We start from the raw sequence: 11,574 nt of genomic DNA, 5'->3' as shown, positions 1-11,574 counted from the left end.
CACTATCTGGTTTTTTGTATATCTTACAATAAAAATATTAACCAATTAGTTATTAGGTGTGATTTCATAACACTACCTATCCACACCAACTTCTGATAAAAAGTATATAAAATTCCATCCACAAATAATAACTGATTGAACTTTTTAATTTAACATATTCAATCAGTTCAGATTAAACAGCTGAAATTCTTTTCAGTGTAGATGACTGTGTTATTGTTGTCAATACTTTTTTACCATACAAGCTTCAAACAGCATACATATCATCTTGAAACAGTTCTAAATGTAAACCATTATAGTATGGACACATTACTCCATTAACATCTGTATGTTCTAAACCTAATGCATTACCAATTTCATGAAGAATTTCTTCTAATTTTGTTCCTGGACCTCAATAATTATAACCAGGGAGATGCATTTCGAATTAATTACAGTATTAACTAATGACTTTCCATTTTCAATTATTTTAAATGTGTGTGGTAAATTACTCAAAAATCTATTCAAATATAGAATTCCTTTTGGATTCCAGAATGAGATTTTCACTCTGCAGTGGAGTGTGCACTGATATGAAACTTCCTGGCAGATTAAAACTGTGTGCACCAACCGAGACTCGAACTCGGGACCTTTGCCTTTTGCGGGCAAGTGCTCTACCATCTGAGCTACCGAAGCATGACTCACGCCTGGTCCTCAAAGCTTTACTTCTGCCAGTATCTCATCTCCTACCTTCCAAACTTTACAGGAGAGCTCCCCAATTCTATTCAATAGCTCCTCATTAGTTATGTGATCTAGAGACAAAGTTAGTCAACTGCTAATAGATGTTAACTCTGAAATTATTGGTATATCAGACCACCACTTAAATAATTTGATAATTCAGAGGCTTCCTTTACCAGGCTACAGAGTAGCTGGCTGTTTCTCAAGGAGTTCCTTGCAGGGTGGGGGAGTGGCTCTGTATGTAAAAAACAGTATTTCATTTGAGTCCATAGACGTATCACGACACTGCACTGAACACATATTTGAAAGTTGTGCAGCATTAGTTGAATGTAGTGAAACTAAACTTCTAATTGCTGTTGTTTATAGGTCCCCTAACTGCGACTTCAGATCATTTTTGCTAAAGCTAGAGAGGGTTCTTGATTCACTTTGTAGGAAGTACCAGAAAGTAGTTATATGTGGTGACTTCAATATTAATTTTGTACATGATTGTGCAAGAAAAAGGATGTTGGTAGATCTCCTAAATTCATATGATCTGATGCAAAGTGTGTTTTTTCCAACTAGGGTGCAGGGAACAGTAGCACAGTCATAGACAATATTTTTATTCATTCTTCATTTCTATATGGGCATTCTGTTAGTAAAAGGGTGAATCGCCTTTCAGACCACGATGCACAAATTTTAACACTAAAAGGTTTTTGTACTCAAAACAATGTCGTATTTAATTACAAACTATGTAGGAAAGTTAATCCAACACCAATAGAGAGTTTTTCAAAACTTGTCAAGGAACAAGAGTGACAAGATGTTTATAGTGCCGATAATGTAGATGATAAAAACAATGCTTTCCATAACACATTTCTCATGCTCTTTGAGAGTTGCTTTCCATTAGAACATTCTAAACGGGGTACTAGCAGTAATGGACAGCCCGGTTGACTGACTAGTGGGATAAGGATATCATGTAGAAATAAGCGGCAATTATATCAAAATGTTAGAAGTAGTCACACTCAAGCTACAGTAGCCCATTACAAACAGTATTGTAAGGTGCTTAAAAATGTTATTAGCAAGGCAAAAAGTATGTGGTATGCAAATAGAGTAGCTAATTCACAGGATAAAATTAAAGCCGTATGGTCAGTTGTGAAGGAAATGTCTGGTCAGCAGCACAAGGTTGATGACATAAAATCAGTTCGCAGCAATAATATTTCTGTTACTGATAAATCAGATATATATACAGTATTTAACAAATATTTTCTGCGCATTGCTGGTGAATTAAATAAAAATTTAGTTTCAACAGAAAATCGTATAAATTTCTTAGCAAATGCCTTTCCAAGATTGACGTCTGAAATACTCGTGATACAGACAAGAGGAAGATTGAGTCAATAATTAGATCACTGAAGACTAAGGACTCTCGTGGTTATGATAGAGTGTCTAATAGAATATTAAAGTACTGTGCTGCACATGTTAGCCCTGTATTTAGCAATATTTGTAATTTTTCCTTTAGGAATGGTCAGTTTCCTGAGCGATTAAAGTACTCAGTAGTAAAGCCGCTTTATGAAAAGGGATAAAGGGATAATGTAGATAATTTTAGACCTATTTCTGTGCCATCAGTGTTTGCAAAAGTTATGGAAAAGGCTGTGTATGTAAGGTTAATTGATCATTTTATATCACACAATTTGCTATCAAATGTACAGTTCGGCTTTAGAAGTCATTTGACAACTATATTCTCCTTTCTCTGTGAGGTTCTGGATGGGCTAAACAAAAAGTTTCGAACGCTTGGCGTATTTTTTGATTTAACAAAGGCATTTGACTCTTGAAGTTGGACCATTACAGAATAAGGGGAGTAGCTCACAATTGGTTCACCTCTTACTTTAGCAACAGGCAGCAAAAGGTCATTATTCACAATGTCGATAATGACTGTGATGTGGGTTCTGAGTGGGGTACTGTCAAGTAGGGGGTGCCCCAGGGATCAGTGTTGGGGCCGCTCCTGTTCCTTACTTACATAAATGATATGCCCTCTAGTATTATGAATAACTCTAAAATATTTCTGTTGCTGGCTTACTTTACTAGCTTGGTAGTAAAGGATGTTGTGTGCAACATTGACTCGGTTTCAAGTAGTGCAGTACATGACCTCAGTTCATGGCTTGTAGAAAATAAACTAACGTTAAATCACAGTAAGACTCAGTTTTTACAGTTTCTAACACACAATTCAACAAAACCTGACGTTTTAATCTCACAGAACAGGCATATGATTAGTGAAACTGAACAGTTCAAATTCCTAGGTGTTCAGATAGATAGTAAGCTGTTGTGGAAAGCCCACGTTCAGGATCTTGTTCAAAGACTTAATACTGCCATTTTCACTATTCGAACAGTATCGAAAGTGAGTGATACTTTTACATGTTAATTAGTCTACTTTGCTTATTTTCAGTCACTTATGTCGTATGGTGGTATGTTTTGGGGTAACTCTTCCCATTCTAGAAGGATATTTTTGACTCAGAAATGGGCGGTTCGGGCAATAAGTGGTGTGAGTTTACGAACCTCTTGTCGATCTCTGTTCACAAGTCTGGGTATTTTGACATTGGCCTCTCAATATGCATATTCCTTATTGTCGTTTCTTCTTACCAATATTAGTTTATTTCCAACAATAAGCAGCTTTCACTCGGTTAATACTCGGCAGAAATCAAACCTCCATTTGGATCGGACTTCCTTAACTCTTGTGCAAAATGTTGTGCAGTATACTGCTGCAGCCATTTTCAACAAGCTGCCACTCGAATTCAAAAATCTTAGCAGTAATCCACGCGCTTTCAAATCGAAACTGAAGAGTTTCCTCATGGGTCACTCCTTCTATTCTGTCGAGGAGTTCCTTGAAAAATTAAGCTCATTCTCAATGTATTGCTGATAGTGTTTGCTTAAACTTATGGACTGATTTTCTTTCAGGTGCATGAACATTTATTTTTATCTGTTATTACTTTTATGTTGCAAGTTCATGTACTGACATGTTCCATGACCTTGGAGATTTGCTCCTCAATTTGGTCCTACAGAACTTCACATGTAAATAAAATTTAAAAAATCTACCCATCTCATCTACAGTATTCTTCTGTAGCACCACATTTCGAAAGCTTCTATTCTCTTCTTGTCTAAACTATTTATCGTCCACGTTTCACTTCCATACAAATACAAATACTTTAAGAAACGACTTCCTGACACTTAAATCTATACTCAATGTTAACAAATTTTTCTTCTTCAGAAACGCTTTCCTTGACATTGCCCGTCTACATTTTACATCCTCTCTACTTCGACCATCATCAGTTGTTTTGCTTCCCAAATAGCAAAACTCCTTTACTACTTTAAGTGTCTCATTTCCTAATCTAATTCCCTCAGCATCACCCGACTTAATTCGACTACATTCCATTATCCTCGTTTTGCTTTTGTTGATCTTCATCTTATACCCTCCTTTCAAGACACTGTCCATTCCATTCAACTGCTCTTCCAAGTCCCTTGCTGTCTCTGACAGAATTACAATGTCATCAGCGAATCTCAAAGTTTTTATTTCTTCTCTATGGATTTTAATCTTTCTTCTAAGATGAGTCGTAGGTTCAGTATTGCCTCATGTGTTCCAACATTTCTATGGAATCCAAACTGATCTTCACTGAGGTTGGCTTCTACCAGGTTTTCCATTCGTCTTTAAGGAATTCGCGTTTGTATTTTGCAGCTGTGACTTATTAAACTGATAGTTCGGTAATTTTCACATCTTTTAATACCTTTCTTTGGGATTGGAATTATTAAATTCTTCTTGAATATTAAAAGTTGTAGGAGTGAAATATTTCCTCAAGAAATTTGGAATCTGGGTCCACTAAATAATTATCTGAAAGCATACAATGCACTTATTGATTACACAGTTCAATGCAATGTAGATATAAGTCCAATAATTTTGTAACAAACTATGTTATCTATGTGATTAACATGACTCGCAGAATCAACATTTTTACTGCTCAGAGGACTATCATGAGATTTATGCAACATTCAGCGATAAAATACCGGTGGACGCAGTCACCTACATAATTATGTACAGAAAGAAGAATCTCACATTTTATGCCCAACCCAGTATATTGACTGAGAATTTCTTAAGCCCACAAATTGGGTATCTACTTATTTCCGATTTTACTCATTATTCTAAATAGTTCTATCTATGTAGACTTTGTTAGTATTTTCAACTTTTAAAATCAGTTAATATTTGGCTGAGAAATTAATGGAAATCTATCTATTCAGCAGGCCGCCTTGTGTAGCATCTTTCTCTAAAGTGGCTCTAAGCTGACTGAAGTATTTATTGCTATCTGGTGCAGCCAGAAGATCGCATCATACTATCAAACCACAGTTTCTGCATGTCTGTAGCAGATGGAGCTTGTTCAGGAAACCGCTAACAGATGATTTTGATTTGTGAACGCTATTTACACAACTGAAAAGCTACAAGATTCGTTCGGCCAGTGAGTACTATTTTTCTTTGCTATCGTTGTTCACTGATTAATTCCATCAACATAAGACAAAGATGACCATCAGAAGCAGACCTTCCAAGGTGTACCAATAAGCACTGGCCAACACATAGCAGAAGAAGATTGGTGGATGATGGTTAGCACCCAGCTTGCAGTCCAGCAACGAAGTTCAGCAAAAAGATTGGTTGGGGGTGAAATGAAATAAAGAGAGTAACATCAGGAAAACGATGCAGCATTTCTTTTCAAAAGATGCCAAAATGTTTTACTGAAACTTACTATAACTTTGTGTCTTAAATAATCTTTTATACATTAATTCTAGTGCATTCAAAAAGCTCATTATTTTTTACTAAAATTTTATTTCACCACATGCAGACTTTAATTAAGAATTAAAAACTTCACTATTTTTTAAATTAATTTTAGTGTGTTCAAAATTGGCTTGGATTGTTATATATAGTAGTAAGTGAATGTGTTGAGCACACTAACCATGTTTTTAATGGATAATCTTTTTTACAAATTAATTAGATTATATTATATCATGTTACATAAACTGTTTTTCTTATCTTATAAAAAGGTTTATATAATGTAGTTAATTCAATTAATTTGTAAAAAAAGGTTGTGCACTAAAAACATGCCAAATGCACACAAGTCCCCACTTATTACTTTATTCATTTTTTATGATGTGTTGGTCATGTACTTTATAAATATTTTTCCCTGAGTGCTTTCTTCTTCCAGTTGTATGAGGTACATTTTATGTGACTAAAACAACATATTAGGTTGGTGCATAAGTACATAGCGTTTTTGTTTTGCATGTTGGTATTCTGGTTGCAATGGGTTTATTTGTAGTTCACTGTTGCTATTTGAGTGTACAATATATAATTTTGTCATTTGGAGCTAGCGAGGGGAGCTGTGGAATCTATAAAATGAAGTGAAGGGTGGAGAAATCAGAACATTTCTGACATATTCATCTGTTTGATTCAAATAGAGGGATGACAGCAGTGGAGGCAGCCAGAAGCATTTTCGCCATGTATGGGGGTAATACCATTGGACAGGGTGCAACATGAATGTGGTTTTCTCATTTCAAGTGGGATCGTTTTGTGGTTTGTGACTCTCGAAGTTCGAAAAGACCTTTCGTGTTTGATGAAGATCGTTTAAACGCAATTGATCCCCAATGGTTGACATCAGTGTAATCTACAACTGGCAGATGTAATGGACTGTAATCATTTCTCCATCGTATGACATTTGCATGTGATGAAGGTGGTTGCTAAAGTGTAAAATATGGGACTAACAGAATATGGGTTGGGAAGCCATTCTGCAGCCCACTTATTCATCTGATCTTGCACTATCAGATTTTCACCTTTTCTGCTCTCTTTAAGCATCAAAACCACATCATTTCTACACGTGCAGAATCGAATTACCCCAGCGTTGGCAGACTGTTGTCTGTAGTGACGGAGAACATATTATTGGGCCTAAAGTCTCTGTTATGTGTATCTATTGTATTTATTAAACTTATGCAAAACACTACAAACATATGCACCAAACTAATGTTTTCACTGACATCCTTTCATATACACTCCTGGAAATGGAAAAAAGAACACATTGACACCGGTGTGTCAGACCCACCATACTGCTCCGGACACTGCGAGAGGGCTGTACAAGCAATGATCACACGCACGGCACAGCGGACACACCAGGAACCGCGGTGTTGGCCGTCGAATGGCGCTAGCTGCGCAGCATTTGTGCACCGCCGCCGTCAGTGTCAGCCAGTTTGCCGTGGCATACGGAGCTCCATCGCAGTCTTTAACACTGGTAGCATGCCGCGACAGCGTGGACGTGAACCGTATGTGCAGTTGACGGACTTTGAGCGAGGGCGTATAGTGGGCATGTGGGAGGCCGGGTGGACGTACCGCCGAATTGCTCAACACGTGGGGCGTGAGGTCTCCACAGTACATCGATGTTGTCGCCAGTGGTCGGCGGAAGGTGCACGTGCCCGTCGACCTGGGACCGGACCGCAGCGATGCACGGATGCACGCCAAGACCGTAGGATCCTACGCAGTGCCGTAGGGGACCGCACCGCCACTTCCCAGCAAATTAGGGACACTGTTGCTCCTGGGGTATCGGCGAGGACCATTCGCAACCGTCTCCATGAAGCTGGGCTACGGTCCCGCACACCGTTAGGCCGTCTTCCGCTCACGCCCCAACATCGTGCAGCCCGCCTCCAGTGGTTTCGCGACAGGCGTGAATGGAGGGACGAATGGAGACGTGTCGTCTTCAGCGATGAGAGTCGCTTCTGCCTTGGTGCCAATGATGGTCGTATGCGTGTTTGGCGCCGTGCAGGTGAGCGCCACAATCAGGACTGCATACGACCGAGGCACACAGGGCCAACACCCGGCATCATGGTGTGGGGAGCGATCTCCTACACTGGCCGTACACCACTGGTGATCGTCGAGGAGACACTGAATAGTGCACGGTACATCCAAACCGTCATCGAACCCATCGTTCTACCATTCCTAGACCGGCAAGGGAACTTGCTGTTCCAACAGGACAATGCACGTCCGCATGTATCCCGTGCCACCCAACGTGCTCTAGAAGGTGTAAGTCAACTACCCTGGCCAGCAAGATCTCCGGATCTGTCCCCCATTGAGCATGTTTGGGACTGGATGAAGCGTCGTCTCACGCGGTCTGCATGTCCAGCACGAACGCTGGTCCAACTGAGGCGCCAGGTGGAAATGGCATGGCAAGCCGTTCCACAGGACTACATCCAGCATCTCTACGATCGTCTCCATGGGAGAATAGCAGCCTGCATTGCTGCGAAAGGTGGATATACACTGTACTAGTGCCGACATTGTGCATGCTCTGTTGCGTGTGTCTATGTGCCTGTGGTTCTGTCAGTGTGATCATGTGATGTATCTGACCCCAGGAATGTGTCAATAAAGTTTCCCCTTCCTGGGACAAGGAATTCACGGTGTTCTTATTTCAATTTCCAGGAGTGTATTTCTCTTGCAGAGCCTTTGAGAATGGCATAAAAGCGAAACGTGAAAGTAAGCATAAAATAGACAAATAATACTGTATTCAAGACTAATATTAATTTTTGAGTGCATTAAAAATCGTCACAACATCTCATAAAGCATTTTGCTGTCAACATACATGCTTTCACAAACAATAGAAACCTAAAAAATACCAGTGAATGGATAGAAAAGATAAAAGATATAAACATACCACGACAACAACCCCAGTATCTTTTGACATGACATCCAGAAGAAACAATCAGCATTGTCAAAAAAACAGCTGCAGTATCAAGTGGACATAACAAGTGCACAAATAGATGAAACAGAAGCCACCCTAAAGATTATAACAGAACAGAACTACTTCACTTCCAAGAAAGAGTTCTATCTGCAAAAAGATGGCCTACCAATGGGCTCACCCATCAGTGGTCTACCTCTAAACAAAATATCCAACGAAGTCATACATCTAAAACAGCACAAGATTATATACTGATACTGATATGTAGATGACATCATTTGCTTGATTGATGAAATGGATACCGGAATAAAACAATTACACAGTGACATAAACACAGTTCACCCAAAAATAAAATTCTCCATTGAGACAGAAGAGGAAATGAAGCTTAATTTCTTAAAAATTACCATACACAGAATCCACAACAAGCATAATTTTGGAATTTTCAGGAAACCTACAGCCACAAGTACAGTTCCAACCACCCCAAGCACACACTCTCAAGTTTCATACACATGCTACATAGCCTCAACAGAAGTACACTGGAAAACTCAACTACACACAGGAACTAAATACAATACACCAAATAGCCAGAGAGAATGGGTACAACACACAAATGATAAACAAACTGAAGAACAAAATTAAAAAAAAAAAACAAATTAAAAGAAAACAAACCAGCAACAAATCACCAGCCACAACAGAGAACCAAGAACACAAGCTCTAGACAAACACAGGATACCATGAACACCCTACAAAGAGTACAGCATTTCACATATTAACATACAGTAACAGAGACGTCCACAGGGTGGGAACATGCTGAAGAAACAAGGGCTGCAAATATCATTCCACACAAATGACACAGTACAGAAAAATCTAAGATCTAAGAACACCTCTCCAAAGCTGGAATATATCAGTTAACTTGCAGTTCATGTCAATCGGTCTACATAGGCCAAACATGCAGGAATTTCAAAATGAGGTACTCAGAACCCCTCAGAGCACTAAGAAGTGCTAGTATACACTCCACCTTTGCAGACCATCTAATACAAGAAAATGACAACCCAACAAACATGGAGACTGATTTAAGATCCTCAGAGAAAGCAACAGTCTCTATCAAAAACTCACAATAGAGGAGAACTACCACATACAAAAAGCAATAACACAGGGAAAGAGAGTCCTGAATGAAAATACAACATTGTGCAAAAAAACAATGTTTGGAACACACAGTGAACTATACAATGGTGATTCCCTAAAAAAAGCATAACATTTTTTTAAAAAACTTCTGTTTTCTTGGTTCCCTCCCCACCCCTCTTTCCATCTCTCTCTCTCTCTCTCTCTCTCTCTCTCTCTCTCTCTCATACATACACATACTCACATACTCATACACACACACACACACACACACACACACACACACACACACACACACATTCAAAATCACCGCCATAACAAACACAAGACCAATGATGAACAAGTGAGCAACGACAATAACATAACACCTCTCACTGAGTGTGTTGTCAGAAGTGTCTGCTCAGATCACATTTCGCCACTTGTGTAAGTGCGTGTGAGGTGAAGTAGTGAGCGGAAATTTGTGAAAAACTGAGTCGAAACAATGCACTAAATAGCAGTTGATTGAGGCATCGACCAGAGACACGAAACAGGGCGAGAAATGTAAGTACAGAAACGTACATAACCTCTGCCCTCGAAACAGCTCTCCACAAGTACGCAATAATTTTCTTCATGGCTAGTATGCAGATGACATTCTGTCAAAAAAAAAAAAAAAAAAAAAAAACACGAAAACAAGCACTAAAATCTATGTATAATAATACAGTTCGGTTAGAGATGTAATTTTAAGGTAGGTGTCTAAACCAAATTAAGAAAATTGCAAATTTTGTATTTATTAGGCCTATAGCAGTTAAATTATTGCAAATGTGATATTTTACTTCACAGAAATAAAAATTTGACCCACAGAAGATAAAACATTGGTGTCGAAACATGTCTGAGTAAATATAAAAATAAACTAATTATGTTTGCATAAGGCTGATTTCTAAAAGAACGCAGTTTTTAAATCGCAAACATGGAAGAACGAAAATAGGAGCTTCAAACCTTAGTAAAATGAGTAAGCAGAAATACAGAAATTTTCAAACATAAAAGTAACTTCGGGGGTACCCTTAGGAAGCTCTGTAGGATCATTACTGTCCACAATATCCCTAAAACATCTAGGTGATAACGTTGAAAGCTCCATAAAGCTATTTGCGGATGATGTTGTAGTATATAGAGAAGTGGCAACGATAGAAAAAGTGTTGCTAAGTGGGAGAAGACTTGCAGCTATTGCTTGGTGCAACAGTTGTCGGTTGAAGCTTAACATAGGCAAATGTAACGAATTGCTCATAAATAGGCAGAAAGACACGTCAGTCTAACATTACACGACTGCCGAACAATCGCATTCATAACCGGAAGTATGGGACGACCACATGAAACTAATTACAGGACAGACAGATCAAAAGAAGAGCAGCTCTTTTAGTCAATAGTTTGTTTAATAAGTGCGAAAGCGTAAGGAATGGTATGTAGTTTAAATTGCAGGCGCGTACTTTCCTACAAAAGTCAACTAACTGATCCAATATTTGCTTCCTCCTACGTGTATTTCGCAAAATGACCATGAGGGTACTATGATAGAGCTTAATTCTTGTTCGCGAATGGAACAGGAAGGGGAAGAAGTGACAGCGGTACACGAGGTCCCCTCCGCCACATGCCAAAAGGTGGATTGCAGAGTGTAGATGTAAATGTAGTATTTGATTCCTGGCCGTTCCTGTGAGCTCACCCTCTTGGCTATTGTGGAAGTTAAAGCCAGTAGCCTATCCAGTATTTCGTGAGATAAGTCTTTGTCAAGAATGTCAATGATAGGTCAAACTTTTCATAATCAATCTGTTTGGTTTATGATCGAAGCCTAGTAGGATGGCTAAAAAGCCTAATGGCCCACACATGAAAGCATGTGTTTTCCAGCACCTGTTGGGAACAAACTTCTAAATTTTCCAAAAAGGAAGCAGCACTTTGAAAAGGAGTGCTTTTAGTGAAAGCAGGAAGGATGCAATGAAAGTGTTTCATTCTGCTTCTGAGACTGACTGACTGACTAGAAGACCTGACTGTTGAAAATATT

At 38.9% G+C, this 11,574-nt stretch overlaps 1 non-coding gene across 1 annotated transcript; it reads right to left on the bottom strand.

Annotated features, from left to right (window-relative positions):
- Positions 1-592: 592 nt before the first annotated feature.
- Trnal-caa (transfer RNA leucine (anticodon CAA)) lies at positions 593-666 on the bottom strand. Its single transcript has one exon. It is a non-coding gene; the product is annotated as a tRNA-Leu (tRNA).
- Between the last annotated feature and the right edge of the window lie 10,908 nt (positions 667-11,574).

This window comes from Schistocerca serialis, chromosome 8, assembly GCF_023864345.2.
Source record: "Schistocerca serialis cubense isolate TAMUIC-IGC-003099 chromosome 8, iqSchSeri2.2, whole genome shotgun sequence".
In the NCBI taxonomy this organism is placed as follows: domain Eukaryota; kingdom Metazoa; phylum Arthropoda; class Insecta; order Orthoptera; family Acrididae; genus Schistocerca; species Schistocerca serialis.
This window is presented reverse-complemented; position numbering and strand designations above follow the sequence as displayed.